Here is a 17,294-nt window from a genome sequence, read left to right on the forward strand (position 1 = left end):
ACAAAAGGGGAAGCCGGGTGAGTGCGAGGAACTGTTTGCGAGGACATGAGAGCGAGGCCAGATTAGTAATGTGTGATTAGGAAGGTATTCAGTTGCGGAATTACTGCCTTCTACCTCTTGCCAAGCACACCTCCCCCCAACATAACACAAACCTAATGTGACTGGCTTATTTATAAAACAGAATGAGAAAAGATGATGGTAAAAAAAAACAAAAACACCAGTGTTATTTCAATTTCTCAAATCATTTGATACATAAATGCTATGATTGTGTATACGAATACTTATGCAGAGACTATGAGATAAAATAAGAGTTGATTGCAACAGATACAAATAAAATTGTCTTTGCTACTGAAAGCAGATGTGGGGACATGTCTTTCTCAACTTGCAGCTCATTTTGGCATCAGAAAAGTGACACCATAGCCCCAACCTTGATGAAGACAAGATGGCTGAAGAAAATGGAAATCTCTCTGAGGCTCCACTCCCTGCTCTTCCAGCAATTTTAAATCTCCCATCTGTCTTCCTCCAAAATCAGAACGCCTGCTCTGCTGCATAGCATCAACTACGGTAGCTTATGTCTATTGGCCAAATATCAGAGACTGCCAAACAACATTGATAAAAAAAAAAAACTCATAGTGTACAGCTCCTTGCAACATGACCGTTAGTGGTTATATAGATTATGAATTGAAAACATATTGGAAGAGTTATCTTTCGAGCACAGACATCAAGTACTGATTTATAATTATAAAGTAAGAATTAAGTGTCAAAGTTGTGAAACACTGTTAAATTCAAAATCCTGCCAGTGTATCGATTCTCACAATCTAGCTGCTGGAGTTTAGAGATCCCAGATTAAAAGGACTTTATTAATCTCGAGGGGAATTGCTACACTAGCCCTTAACTTTGATGCCAAGTAATTATTAAAGCCATCCATCTATTTAGTACAGGTAGGAAGCATGTGCAGCCTTTTTAAGTTAAACTAAAGAAGAGGTGACTTTCTGTGCACTTCATCTACAGTTGGTTAATTCAGATTTACTTGTGCACCAGTGTTGTTCTAGCTCACAGGTCTAAATATTGGCTGTTGGTTAGTCTGCTGGAGACTGGTGACACTTTTCAAAGAAATACTGCATAATACGTCCTAAAAAAGGGAATTTTTAAATAAATTGGATTAATAAATAAATTCACTTACAACATAATCCACTGGTTTGATTATATTTTATTTCATTTAATGAAATGTCCCTTTTCTGGTGTTTCTGGATACATACTAGTCAGTGCCTGACAAGTAATCCAAACTGCAATACTTGCATTTCATTGCACTACTGAATCATTGCAGGTATTGTTCAGCCAACTTTGAAACCCCTTAAACCCATGACAGCTAAATTTGTTTGAATTTCACACATTCAGACATTTCAAACAGTGAATTTCACATTTTTTTCTGAGAACAACAACAATCACTGTAATAGATGTTTGTGCTTGACCCAGAGAAAAGTGAGATTAAAGGTAATATAAGTGACTTTTTGCCTTGAGGGTCCTGGTGCAGTGCGTCCTCCCCCTCAACTGGTCAAGTAACTTTTCTAACACTTGTCACTCATCTTGATGAGCTGTCTACCATGAAACAGAATTTAGCCTGAGGCAAAGGAAACTAGTAGGTGTAAATCCAGTACAGGCAACAAAGACGATGGCAGTGAGTGTGTCCAGTGTGCACATGCAGTATAAAGCAAAAAGCCATTGCTGGGACATTTACATGAACCTATACTAATAAAATAAGCTGATTATTTACAGCTGTTTTTACGTATATGAACATTCGAGGTGCGGAGATTAATCTAGAGATTCAAAGTTCTTTTCCTTAAGATGTTCCTATGGTAATAGCTTCATTTATATGACCAGCAGAGAGCAGCATTGCTATCTATTTGACGAGGCAAACATTTTAATAGAGGAGACTGTCTCACTGTTACCTGCTAATGAACCAGTGGTGGTGGTGGTGGTGTTGGTGGGTGTAGGGGGTGACTGAATGAGGAGGTCTGGAAGAGGAAAAAGACTGACAGGAGGATGGATAACAGGAAGAAAGAGAATAAAGCAACAGTGAGTGACAGATGGGGGAGGGGGGGGGGGGGAACTTAAACATTGTAATTCACTGCAGATCTTATGGGAGTCAGAAGATTAAAATTGAAATGCCTGATTTAATTTGTGTTACTTTCACAGTCACTTTGCACTGTGTTTTATTATCAGTGTGTCATATCCCAAGTATGGAAACTACCGCCATCACCTTCCTCACATATTAACACATCCTTCTGTATAATATTTAAATTTTTAACAGTGATAAAAAAAGAGCAATTCATGCAATAAAACTCTAGATTAATATTTGTTTAATCATTTTAAATTATTAAGCTGCATATTGTATTTTACTGGAATGCGTGTGGACTGGGTGTAAACCATAAAAACCTTAATTTTAATATAATGTTGCACCTGATTATGTGCAGCTTACATTTCCATTGAGTCATTTGGCAGATGCTTTAATCCAAAGCGACTTACAAGGTACAAGGCAAAAGCAGGGTAAGTGTAAGAAGGTCTTGCCCACTGCAAGTAGGCCACAGCTAGAATTTGAACCCCCGTCTTCGCATGGAGAGAGGCAGAAAGGTGGTCTTTCACGTGTCCTGCCTTTTATCTGCATTCATTTCATTTAATGAATCCATACATACAAATGAATGAAAACTCTCACATGGTTTCAACATATTCCTCTATTCAGTGAGAAGGGTAGGTGGCACTAATAGCTTGCACAGTCAACCTGAGCATCGATGGGAAGAAAATTACCCCCTGCCTGAATCAGGACGGATTCTCACTTAGCAGACGGAATAAAAAACAAAAAGTGGACAACTCATTTCGGCATAATCTCGTGAACTCAGAAGTACCATCTGCAGATTTATTTTGAGCAACTATGTCACCATGGTTTGTTGCTGAGCATGTTGATAATAATAAAAACATTACACACAGCCCATCTAAAAAAATAAAGTCACCACCTGTACTTAACTTAGCAAACAGGTAATTCAATAATTACTGCATGGATGATGGTGTCAGCTGGGAACAAGTTATTTAACTCTAACTGAGGCAGTGAGTAGCTTCTCATTTCTGAAACAACCATGTCTGAAGACACATTCTGTGGTTGAGTAGAATATATTAATCTTTTTCAGAAGGGTCAAATTATTTGCATGAATCAAGTAAAGAAAACATCTAAGAAGATTGATGAGACTACTAAAATCAAACTGTCAATGAAAGAAGGTGATATGATGAGTTCAGATTTACCCTGTTATAGAGTGATGGAAGCATCAGGGTAAGATAAGAGGCGGGTGAAGTGATGTACCCATCATGCCTAGTGCCTAACGTACAAGCCTGTGGGGGCAGTGGTATGATCTGGGACTGCTGCAGTTGGTCAGGTTTAGGTTCAGCAACAGTATGTGCCCAAAGAATGAGGTCAGCTGACTACCTGAATATACTAAAGGACCAGGTTATTCCATCAATGGATTCCAGGATGACAATGTCAGGATTCATTGGGCTCAAATTGTGAAAGAGTGGGGAGCATGACACATCATTTTCATACATGGATTGGTCACCACAGAGTCTGTAATCAAAGTTAAAGGCGGTCCAACAAAATATTAGAAAGTGTGACTGATTGGATGATCAGTGTATCTCACTGTAACTGAGCTGGTGCACACTTACTGTAAGTTTAAGCTATGTTTACCAAACCTGGTGGTGCAACCTAAGCTAAACCAGCAGTAGCTTTAACAAGGCTGGAGTAAATGCTTTCTCGTCTATATTAGTACTGTTTTGATTTTGCTTTTAACACACCCGCACAGAATCTACCTCAAACCTGTGCACCTAAATATTCTAAGACAGACCTGAATGAAAAGAACCCAAGAACCAAACCCATATTCATTCAGCTAGTACAGGAAACGACATGCCCTAAATTGGGTGATGTGAGGAGTAGCAGTCCCTTGGCACAGTGTTGCTGTCACTGCCAATGTTGTTTTTAGCGTAGCAATAGTAAGCAAAGGGAGGCATGCCACTGTTTGAGTTGATAATGTTGCTATCAATTTGTTGCTGCTCTTAAGTGTTTGGCTATAGCAACCACAGAACCTACACTTGTGGAAAAAGGTTCGGAACTCGCCTTATTTTACTGGTCTGCAGGTGAGCACACACAGGAACAGCTTTCCTAAAGCTTCTTTAAGATGTGGAGGTCTCATTGAGAGGTTAGTGCATCTGACTCTCTCAGCACAGGAGACAAGAGTTTGCATGTTGTTGCATCTTGGCATGTACTTACGTTTAACCTTCATTTTATTAATAACAAAAACAATACTTGCCTAAAAATCTATGCCACTGTTGCCAAAAATTGCAGTGAGAGTAATTTTATTTGCTCTATCATCATGTTGAAATCGTTAATTAATCCAAGAAGTGATTAACCTGAGTAGAGCCAAACATCAAGAAAGACCACCATTCCCATCAAGGACATGATGTGCCACCACATAACAAGTGGTCAAGCTAAGAAAGGCACTGAGGAATGAAGAGATCTATTTTCCACATATGATGAGAAAGACATCTCGCATGTTTGTAAAATCTAAATCGAAAATACTGTTCAAAGATCCCACTGATACTTCAAGAGTTGGGGTCCGATGCAAACTGCAGAGCAGGTCAGGTATGGACAGAAAAGCAGATACCCCCATGATACTCAGAAAATCTTTATCTTTAGTGGAATCCTAGTCTGATTTTAGTTGTGCTACGGACCTAAATGAAACAAACACAATCATTTTCTGGTACTTACATACAGCAGAACAGTAAAAAGAGTGACCATGCCCCCGGTGGCTCAATCGCATTTTCTCTGCATTATTTGCCGCATTTAAGAATCTGGTTGCTAAACCGTGGGTCACTGCAGAGAACACCGGATGGTGTCAATGCAGAAAAGCTGTCATTCATTGCATACTGCACAGTATAATATGACCTTGTTTGAGAGTTGTGTGAAGAGATCAACAGTGCAACAGAGGCAGACTCCAGACTAGACATCACATCAAACCTCCTTTTGACTTCTCTCTTTTTTTCCTCCCTCTGCTTCTTGTCTACTTATTTATTCCAATCTCAGAGCACCATGTTCCCAGAGAATATTTCACTTGAATATTTCACTACATGCTCTCTCTCCCCCACACCCACCGCACTTCTCTCACTCTCTGTCTGTGCGTTATATTTATTTATTTCAGGAATAATTTTTTGGCGAATTACAGCTAAATGGCTACAGCTGTAATCAGAGGATAAGTAGCAGCCGACATGGCAGGTGTTTGAGGGGAGATAAGGCGAGAACCATTGTGAGACCGTGCCTCACTTCCATTTAAATGTTTTGGGGTTTCAACTTCCTTGTTTGATTTGTTACCTACAGCTTCCCTGTGAGCTGTCAGAAGGGAGATAGCAAGAATTTCTCCTTAATGTGGCTTCTTGGGCTACTGTTTGTGACGTCCTTCAGATGTGAGGGGTTAGATTTTGGGCATGCCTGCAGATGAGTTCATGTCAGTGGCAGAGTTCATTATTAGATCACAAGGAATTCTGGTTCAAAATCATGTTTGCCTCTCAACTTCAAAAGCAGCAGAAATAACAGACACATGTGCGCATGCATGTGGAAAAGGAGGTGGGGGTGAGTAATGGACCGTGCCCACATTCATACATCTGACCAAAGGCTCACAAAAGTATATTGTAGTCAGAATGAAACATACAAAAGCAGACACACACATACACACACTTGTCTCTCAGGAGGCAGTTGTTAATTATATCACTATGCTGTTTTGTTCCAGCAAGTCCTCCAGAGAAGCTAAAGCCAACGTGTTCATGTTTGATTTTTGCACTCAATCTCAGAAAGAAAACTGTTTCCTCCATGCCCTTAGTCCTCCATTATTAAGCCAGTAAAGAAGAATACAATGCCATCTATGTGTGTATGAGTGTTGGGGGTGGTGGTGGTTCCTCTGTTGAAGCCGCGACTGCTCAGCAGTCTCATTTTTATTAGCTCCCAAGACACAATGGACGCCAAGAGAAAACATCAGAGTCTGCACCGTCCTCCTTGCTTCCTTTCTTTTAAATTAAAGTGATATCTCATTGCTGTACAATAGACTAGCTGTCTAACAGTGGGAAAATGGAAGAATGATAGGGATGTCTGCAATCACTGAAAAGATGTCTGCTTTGTTTCAAGACATTTTGGGAGAAAATGCTCAAAGAGTGGGGAAAGTGAAGGAGTTGTACAGCTTGAATTCACGTCGTTCCACCATGTAGTTTAGAGCTCAAGCCTTTTAACACCAGGACAGCCTGCTGACCGAGACAGCTCGATGACCGGAGCTCTGGATCAATCATATAAATAAGTGAATTATATTACACATAGGACTTGATAGGAGGGACTCCAAACTCCAGATTCCACGTTACACTACTAACCAATCTTTGTGGGATGCTTGCTACCCTAACCCCAACTCTAAACCCAACTCTTTTCAACTGAGTGTCTACTGCCATGCTAACAGTTGGAGCTGGTGGTTTCTTATATTTTACTTGAGCCTCCAATAACTAACTGGACTCCACATTAACTTAAAGACATTAACTGTTATATTGGACTGCCTGCTGCCTAACACATAGCATGTGATCACCCATATGAGGATGGGTTCCCTGTTGAGTCTGGTTCCTCTCAAGGTTTCTTCCTGTTGCCTTCTCAGGGAGTTTTTCCTTGCCACTGTCGCCCTCGGCTTGCTCATCAGGGACGAGATTATTATGATTCATACACATTCACTGTTCATATAAACTTCCATAGTTTCTGTGGTTGTGTAAAGCTGCGTTGCGACAATGACAAATAAAATTGAATTGAATATATTGTAGAAATACTGACTGATCCCAATGTCAATGCGCTGATGCTTAGCATGATTTTCTTTTTTTTTACCATGTTCACTCTATTTTGAAAAATACTTTAGCATGTTAATAGCTGCTATTTAACACAAAAACACAAAGTATAGCTGTGGTTTTTGTCTGAGTTAAATCAATTCATCCTGTGAGGAGCAGTTACAGCCCCAACCTGAGTAAGAGCAACTGGTCCTGCAGAACTGGAACGGCAAACCCAACCTAAGAGAATACCGTTTACATTTTTTCTCTAAACTCGACATCATGTGTTTATTTATTTAAGGTTTTTTCTCTCACATAAAAAAGAACTAATCTGACAGCAACAGGCTCATATTAGAAGCATTTCCTTTACAAATCTTTGAGGTTTTTTCCTGACCTTTCTGGAACATTTGAACCACAATAAATGATGTCTAAATGTAGTACGAGTAAAACAGTAAGAGAGCGGTTGACAGTGTTGGCGCACTATAAACAGATCATAAGTGTCAGGGATGTTTGCCTTGCTAATCTAACATGCATCCCCTCTTTGTCTTCTCTGCTTTTCCTTTAATCCTCTTTCTTCTGAAGTCGGAGCGAAAAAGACAAAGGTTTGTTTTTAGTTGGCAGGGCTTCCTGATCTACAGCTGCTAATTGACACTCGCAAGATTTGTAAGTCAGAGCAAAGGCAAACATGTCATAAAACTTTCATGATCAAACAATGTTAGCTTGTGCTGTCTGACAATTTGCTGGTGAGAAAACACACGTACGTCGTGAGAATCAGGTTAAAAACTTTGCGGTTCAAGTTGGTTTTGCCTATAAGGCTTTATAGGATGTGAGAAGGGAATTTATAAGATGCGTGTATGCTGTATTTATGTGTATTTTAAAATAGTTTTCCCTCAGCTAAAATTCCTCTGGTCCTTTAAAAAGAATGTGTGTTCAGGTCTGCTCAGGTGCATTTGTGTTTGCGTGTTTCAGAGTATCGGAGGAGGGAGGGGTCCCTTCTGCACTAACCCCAAAAAGTCATCTTCACTGAGGCAGCTACTCCTGATGAAGGGGAGCAAGATTTTGTTCCACGCCACCAGTCTCTGGCTTTTCTCTCTCTTCATCTAACCCACTCTCTTGTTCTCCACCTCTGGCTCTTCCCTGCCTCTCTCTCTCTCTCTCCTCCTCCACCTGCTTCAGCGCTCACTCTCTGAAACCTCTTTGGACTCCTCTGAAGAAGCTCATCTAAGAGATCACGCAAAACTAGATCTTTTTTTTTCGTGGTCAGGGGAAAAGGCGGTGTCTCATTTGAGGCTCTTTGATGCAAAACTTTACATCTTTCCCCCTTCGCAGAAAGTTAGAGCACTCTTGCATGGAAGCTGTCTGGAGTTCTGTGAATGATTCTTTAGAGACTCATCTTTGGTGAAGGACTATCAAAGTGAGAGTCTTCAAAACAGATATTATTATGAAGTGGATTTCACAGCTGCGCGGTATACGCACATACCCCTTTTTACAGCATGCATGATGGATGGCCTTACAGCTGCAGAAAGAAAAAGAAAGATAGAGAGTGACACATGATGGCGTTAAATATACAAAAACTCCAACGCATACAGTACATGCAGAGTCACCCTGCACGGGGTTCAACGGCAACAGTAGAGCTCGACAATGCAGGAATGTTTCTAATTGGACAGCATGCAACTAGAATTCTAATGATCCCCAAAGCCTTTTAACATTCACTTGGTATTCAAAGTGTCTCTCTGTAGGTGTTACCCAAGCTGGATTTCAAAACACTGCCTCTCTTTTTTCCTTTTGAAAAAATTACTGTCATTTGATGGATATTATTCTATGAAAATCACAGACAAAACATTAAGAGCTGCATGGCTTGAGTCCACCTGCCTAAATATATATATAAAAAAAGGCATTTCAGCATATCTAAAGCTTCAGTAAATGAAATGGGGGAGCACTGGGTTTCTGTGATACAATTTCATCTTTCTTTTCAGTAAGTTACTCACAATAAAAGCCCAATCAATCTGGTACTGAGCCCAGCTAACAGTATGTTGCTCGCTGTGACACTTTTCTTTCACACTCTGCTGTGACCTTGCTCATGAACGGTCTCCACGCTCTTTTTCTGTTGACTATGTTCGTAAGCCTGAAAAGATGTTTTCCCAAGCGCATGCTCCTCTTAACTTGGCATACCGTCTTCCACATGCTTCCCGCCATCCACACACACACCCCCGCACTGCATTTATTTGGCATCTTTAAATGCTTTAATTAGTAGCTTTTGTGTAATTTGTTAGAAGCATTGAGATACAGCCAAAAGTCTGACAAAGTAAAAGGTATGTGGGACGAGGCAGCGAGAGCTCTCCTAATACCCTGCTCGTATCCTTTGCAACGAGAGGTGAGAGAAACCAGATGCAGCAACAGAAAGGAAAGTAGATGCTGTTACTATAAATTAGCAAGAGAAAGAGAGAAATCACTAAGGTTTCATTTGTCGAAAAGCTTGTACACCTGTCGAGTGTTTGCAATTAGCCGTCAATTACCAGCCGTTGTTGTTGTGCCATCTGTCCATAAATGCTACATCTCCCCCTTATTACAACAGACACTGTAGCATCAGAATGAAGTGATTCTACATGCACTGAGCCACACGCACACTTTTCTGTTCTTTCTGACCTCAGCAGGAGTGACAGTTTAACTGGCATAGATGTTGGTTTAACACACGCCAGGGATGTTGCAAATGGAGAAGGGATAAGGGAGGCAGGGATGGAGAGATGTTGGGGTCAGGCCTGCCTCCTCTCCAGTTAATTGGCCTAGCTTGTAGCGTGCGCTTGACAGATTGAATTATCAAGCTGCCTGCACGGTCTGCAATCCCCCCGCGGTATATCCTGGTTGACTATTAATGACCAGCTACAGCAGCCTCCTCTGTTCTGCCCGGCTCTGCTACCGTTGTCTCTGTTCTTCTCTCATTTCTCCCCTCTGCGCTCCGTTATTTAAAACCTTAAGCAGAGAATTTCTCTCTGTCTGCCTGTCTCTACATGCTGCTGGATGCCCTTTGGTCTTTCAAATTCATTTTTCTTAAATAAAAAAAACAACAACTTTAAAACCAAACTTTTGAAAGTTGAACTTCCTTTTGCATTTTGCATCTGGGTAGCTTAATTGCCTCCTCGCAGCCGACCCCCTCCACCACTGTGATAGGTATGGCTGAAGCGATGGAGCAGATAATGTCAAACAGCAGAAACAGGACGCAGGTTGATCTCCTCTCACTCTGCATTTTATTGTACAGACTAATCTAATGAAGAATCAGCAAGGGTGAAATAGAAACAGAACAAAGCTGCTGCGTAGCACAGAGTTCATTATGGTCCTTGTACTGAAAACTCAATCACAAATGGAGGCCCACAACAGTTGTTAATTTTAGTATACATTTGCTTCCATTTGCTGCCTGAATGATTTACTCATTTTGTTTTCTGTCTTTTTTGTTTAAGATTTGTTTTACTGCATTTGCATTGTTTTGTCATGTAGTTGACCGTTGAGCTACTTACTGTACACTAGCAAAAGATTGATGTTATCGTCTTGATTCACTTTCCAACTCTACTGGTTCACTTCTACCACTCTCTTACGTTGCGTTTATGATGTCATTTTATGTTGTAGTCCGGCGGCTCTTTGCAGTGAGGGAAGACAAAGGTGACATTTGTTAATACAGTGAAGAACTCAGAGAGTCGTCAGAACATTTCACATGTATAAACTCCTGCTTGGATTCCTTTTGCTATTTCCAGGTATTCAGACTGTGTTTGAGCTCTTTATCATGACATTTTGTGATGGTGGTAAATCTTGGCTGTTTGACAGATGATTCAGTCCCTGATCCTCTTTTGCTGTTGGTATGGTTTTGACACAGACTCGCTCATCAAACATTCACGTCCTCTGTGGATGCAACACACAACAGGAGCCATGATGAGATCATGTAAATGGAGTAAGTCTGAAAGACACAAATTCAAACAACATATCTAAATTCACACTTCAGGGGAGATTAAAAACCAACCTGCTGAACCTACTAACCCAACCACTCGGCTACTCAGACTGCAGTTGAAGGGACCTGAACAAATATTCGTGGTGGGTAGCTTTCAGAGCGACTTGTGGCATAACGCAGTAGATCAAAGGTGAGGCCTGAAGATCAAGGTGGTATGAAGGGTTTGTCGAGGACACCACAGCACTATGATTAAGGCTTTCTGAGTCACCTCCAGTAGCTTACAAGACTTATACCATGTCTACACAGAAGGGCATTCAGCTGTGTTTTTCAGACTCTGTGTCACATTTGTTTACTTTGGCCGTGTAGTAGCTAGTGTCTTACTTGTGCCAACCTGTATCTTAAGTCTGTTTTCCTGGTTAATTAACCACTAATACTGGTTTCTGAGCTATTCCAAAACACTGTTGACCCACACAGTGGGCAGCACCTGAGTGTCTCCAGTGTAGACGGACAAAGAGAAGAGGAGCTGCTGCTGCTGCTGACACTATGTTTTCTATGCAGATACAGTTTTAGAGGCAGAATGTGAGATATTAGACTTTACACAACATACACTTGCTATATACATGGTAATTAGCAGACACCTGCAATAATATAATGCAGTTATGTTAAAACTGAAATAAATTTAAAATTAACAATATGTAATATATTTACTATCCAACATGTCTAATAACATTTTGGACACCACAGACTGGCATGAAACAGCTTAGAGCTCAATTGCATTTTAAGATTTAAACTTAACTTAACTTAAGATTTTTACTTTAACTTAACATGGCTATTAGTAGATTATGGTTAATTTAATAATTTAAAATAACAAATAAGTCAACTAAAGCCAACTTTGATTTTTCTCTAGTCTATTTACTCTTTTTTTATTTATTGCAGGTTCGAAATGTTGTATATGTCTTGTTGAATACCAGTGTTCATTTGCTTTTATTTATGTCAGTTTGCATGTGTTTTCCAAGGTCGCAGTTTGTTGAGCTCTCTTCCCCTGGAAGTGTAAAACAATAAACTTCATAAAATAGAACTATTATCACTGTCACTATTGCATGGCAGGAAAAATAAGTGTTTTTTTATTTGATTTCTGAGAGCAAATGTTATTACAGTGTCAACTCTTGTTGGTTAAAATATGTTTGTGTTTAACACAGTCTGTACAAAATGACCAGCACCTCAGCTCACCCTGGCAATTAAATAGAAATGCCATGTTATTTACATACAGTATGAGATCTACTCAGAATAAAATAAAATGTATTTGAGACACCCTTTTGCCGAGGCTGGCATATTTCTCAGTTTCTTTGAAACCGGGGCTGGCGTAATGGTGATGATGGTGGCACCTCCTGCTGCGGCTAAAACCAGGCTGCCTGCTGGCTTCCTGACAACCCTAGCATTTCTGTATAATCAGTGCTTACCATTGCCTCCACCAGGCAGACGCACTGAAACAACACATGAACAAACACAAATACACTTGCACTCGCAGATATAAACAAAAAAATGCATGAACTCGTGCATAAATAGCGACTCACATGCAGCACATGCATGCACACACTCCCTCAAACACATAATGCACATCACACCACATGAGGACAACACAAGCTCAACCTTCATAAATATAAGCATCCTTCGCTCACACTCTCACAGCTTGTGTGTGGGCCATTGTGAGTGACAGTTAGTAGTACCAGTGGTTATCTGTGTGTGCACCGTCTGTATGTGTCGTCTTGAAATGCCAACTGTGGACGTCTAACTTGAAGATAAGATATTGAGAGATGTGAAGGCAAGTCTCGCAGACCAACTTCAGCACACACTTAGCGTGTCAAGATAAATGTGCAGAAGATGTGCTTACGTATAGGGGAGTGACCAAGTGGCTGAGAGAGAGAGAGAGAAAGAAAGAGAGGGAGAGAGTCCTATTCCAATTATCTCTCCAGGCCTGTCCCTGAGACAAATGTCAGATAAGACTTTTGCAGTGATAAAACCCACCTGACTGACTTTTGACCCTTCTCAGACTCTGCAGCACTAAGACCTAAGACTCTTGTTACAGTGTCTCTCCTGATAGGCCGCTGAGCCCCAAGGGGAAATGGGATTTTTTTTTTCTCAGTTGAATTAATTCAATAAAATTCAGCTTTTCTTTTTTTTTGACCGCTTTCTATCTCTGTATCTGTGTTTCTGTATTTGAGGCAGCAGGGCGACAGTTAGGGAGGCCACACCTGCTGAAAAACATTCAAGCTGAGGTGTCATTGAGCAACACCAGATGTACAAATGTCACCAACCCTTTTATACAATTTACATTCATAAAATTAAAAAAGACCTTTGATGGGTAGTTGTGCAGCTGGGGCTACCAGCCAGTCACATTTAATGGCTGCAAGTTCAATGGTAAAATCTGTACTAGATGGAGCCACTGATGAGTGAAGGAATACAGAAAAAAAAATCTCAACTAACAGATGATGAAATCAAACTATTAAATAAGTAAAGACATGCCAACATTTTTAAAGGCCACCACTGAAATTCAGCCTTCAAAAGGCTTTCTATACTCATATAATTAATGCAGTATGAGTCACTACATAAAAACCTTTTGAGGAAAGTAAAAGCAAGAGAATGAAATGTATGAGAAAGGTTGCATACACAATCCAGGCAAAGGCCCATGTGATATCTTAATGAAATTCGGATTTAATTACGCCTCCTTGTAGCCTAATGCAAACTGGATGGAAGTCTCTAAAACGTCTAATTAAATAAAGAACATTTCATTTATGTGTGAGCATATTACTGATGGACCATACAAGGTGTGCCTTAGATAACTAGTGATGCTTTCAGGTCAGTTTGACCAATAACATGCGTTTCTCTCGAGCTGAGTAATTAATATGGGGTGGCAATGCTCCTGGTCTTGAAATACCATTAGATTAAATTCTCGAATTTCATTAGGCAAAACCAGTCAGTACTCATTACAACGGCTGCAGTCTACAACAGCTGGATTCTTGGACGCTTGGATTAAACTAGATGTCAGTCCTTGTTGAACTGCAGTTTGCTGGGGGACCTGTTTGGGTTATCAGTCAGTCTGACCATTATGTGGCATGCTCTTCTGCCTCGAGTCTCACTGCTGGTGGGGCTGTAGACTGAAATTTCACTGACAGCATGATGGTTGGTCCTTTGACCAGATGTGCACACATAGAAACACAGAGAGAAAAAGACAGAGAAAAGAAGCAGGCAGGTACACCGTTTACACTCCGAGCACCCTGGAGTGATAATGACCGAACACTAAAAACGCCAAGAGTAAAAGCATTAACATTAGACAGGGCACAATTTAAATATCAAGGTTCAAATAGACTGCATATTGTAATGTTCTATGTAGCTTTTATTCCTATGTGTGAGTTGACTGAGTATTAAGGTGATTAGCAAAATGTTTGCATAGTTATCTGAACTGTTTTAGTACAAGTTTTCCAAAAGACAGAGCGACATCTAAGCTCCTGGCATGTTGGCAAAGAACCTTAGGTGAAACCTCTCACTGTACTGAAGTGCTGCAAGGCTAGACAGTTTTATGTCTAGACAGATGCAATCAAAATGTCCTTCAATGCAATGAAGAATGAAGAAACATTAGTGTAAATAAAAGGATATGAGATGAAATGACAAGTTTCTATTGAGAATTGTACACTGTTTTTCTCTTGGAGTCCTGATAAACTTTGACTGACAAAATATGTGCAAATAATCAATCAGAGCCAGCTAAATCCACAAATGGATGGCCTCATGGAGGGTTTTATTTAACAATGAAGACCATACTCATATGTTTATGTGCTAGGCTAGTTAAGTTTGAAATAAATGGTTTGACTGTTTGCACTGCAGGGGGTTGTTCAGGCCATTTCCTCTCTTTAAAATGTTGTTTGGGAGGAAACTAGAGTTTTTTGGACTTGAAAGGCTCACGGTGGGGAGCCTCTCCCATTGACTCATTTAAAGACTCATCGTTTCTACAAACATTTTTGCATCCATGCTCATATATAGGAGGTCTCTGGGATGTCTGGAACTCCTGGTGTGGGCCTCCTACAGCTTTGGCTGAATGGGTCCTGGCTCTAATTTGATGTTTAGAGATATGATAGTAAAGTATTTCAGGAACTATGTGGGTATGGTTTTTGCTGTCAGTTTTAACTATATACTCTGAAAGTCTGTGAAGTTATATACTAAAGTCATATCAACTACTTAGTTTCTTCGTAGGCTGAAGGAACGATGACTGCCCATTTCTGGGAGAGTAACTTTGGCAGGTTAGCAGACGTAATGTTTCTTTCTACTTATGCCTTTCCCAGTCTTCCAAACTTTAGTTGACTTTTCTATCAGTCTTTATTATTGGAAAAGAACCTACCAGAGTCAACAACAAGTATTAATCTTGTGCTGCCTCAGAAACACTAATAAATATACATATAAAATATATTACTACTGAGATAATGACACTGTGAAAGTCACAGACCTAGATGGAGAAGCTAATATTAAACAAGTGTGTTTTCAAAAATAAAAGTAAGACATTCATGTGTAGCTTTTTTGTGTAAAATCCACAGAAAGTTACTCCAAAAATGATTTTATATTAGGTTTGATAATTCCTATCTTTGAAATGTAGAGTATGTATTTGAGTTTTTTTTTAGAGTTGACAGATTAAATTGAAAATTCAGTGTCCAATATCCATGTGGATGTCCAAACTCTTGTACATGTTGGGTTTTCTGGGTGGTTTCAGGTCACCTCAAAGGGGTGAGGTGCACAAGCACAGGATGCTTGTGCATGCGCACACACACACACACACACACACACACACACACACACACACACACACACACACACACACACACACACACACACACACACACACACACACACAAGAACAACTAGACATAGATCCTTTTTAAAGTAGGACAAGCCCTCTTCCATATTATGCAGGCAGTTCTCAGACCACAGCAATAGTGTACAGAGCACCCACGGGACCCTATTACCAGTGACACCACCAGACTCCAGACCCTACAGCAATGCACAGTGACATAGAGAAGGGGGAAGAAAGTATTACAGTGAGAGACAATACAGAGACAAAAAAGCAACGTAGAAAAAGAAGGAAGCGAGGAAATTAGTGGAAAAATGCCACTGGGGCAGAAAAGGGAGGTGAGGCGGTGCCATAAAAAGACAGAAGAACTGAAGCGGAGCAGGAAGGTAATCCAAAAAAAAGAAGGTGGTGAAGTGACATAAAACAGAGGTAGAGTGGAGAGAGAGACAGGTGACGAGAAAAAAACAACAGATAGTTTCATAAAAACATTTGCTTTTCATTAGGAGTGATTTCAGATGCTGAAAGAGCTTGTTAAAATTAGGAGCATCCTGTGTCAAAGTTCTGCTGAAAAACTAGTCCATGCATTTGTTACTTCCAGACTGGACTATTGTAATTCACTATTAATAGTTTGTCCCAATAACTCACTAAAAAGCCTCGAGTTATTACAAAATGCTGCAGCCAGAGTTCTGACTGGAATTAGCAAGAGAGATCATATTTCTCCTACGTTAGCTTCTCTCCATCGGCTCCCTGTAAAATCCAGAATAGAGTTTAAAACACTTTACCTCACATAAAAAAGCACTTAATAATCAGGCTCCATCTTATCTTAAAGACCTCATAGTTCTATATTTTCCAAGCAGAACTCTCTGTTCTCAGACTGCAGGTTTACTTGTGGTTCCTACAGTTTCCAAATGTAGAATGGGAGGCAGAGCCTTTAGCTACCAAGCCCCTCTCCTGTGGAACCAGCTCCCAGTTCAGGTTCAGGAGGCAGACCTCTCCACATTGAAGACCAGACTTAAAACTTTCCTTTTTTATAAAGCTTATAGTTAGGGATGGATCAGGTGACTCTGAACCATCTCTTAGTTATGCTGATATAGATTAATCTGCTGGGGGACCTCTACTGATAAACTGAGCTCCTCTCCTCTATCCATTCAAATGCCACCATTGCATGTCATTAACTTTGTCTTTTCTCTCTCCTGTAGTTGTGTTTCCCCCTCTCCATCTCCCTCTATCTGTCCTCCTCTGCAGGTATGCTTGTTGTTGTTTTTTGTTGCCGGCTGTTCTTTTCTCTGTTCTCTTTCCACCCCAACCGATCGAGGGAGATGACCTCCCACCCTGAGCCTGGTTCTGCTCGAGGTTTCTTCCTCTAAAGGGAGTTTTTCCTCTCCACTGTCTCCTTGTGCTGCTTAAATGGGGTTGTTAGGTTTTCTATATAATTCTAAATGTATACAGTAATATTTTAAACCTTAAACTCTATAGAAATAAAATTGAATTAAAATTAATTGAAATAGATGTGGATGTTCCCCTTTAAACTTCCTGAAATGTTACAGGATTGCTTCAGCAAATTGTAGCAAAAATAGCATGTGTTTTTGCTTTACAAACATCCTCAGTCATTAAATGAATAGCTGATAACCTGCCGTGTAC

Source organism: Anabas testudineus, chromosome 7 (genome assembly GCF_900324465.2).
Source record: "Anabas testudineus chromosome 7, fAnaTes1.2, whole genome shotgun sequence".
Classification (NCBI taxonomy): domain Eukaryota; kingdom Metazoa; phylum Chordata; class Actinopteri; order Anabantiformes; family Anabantidae; genus Anabas; species Anabas testudineus.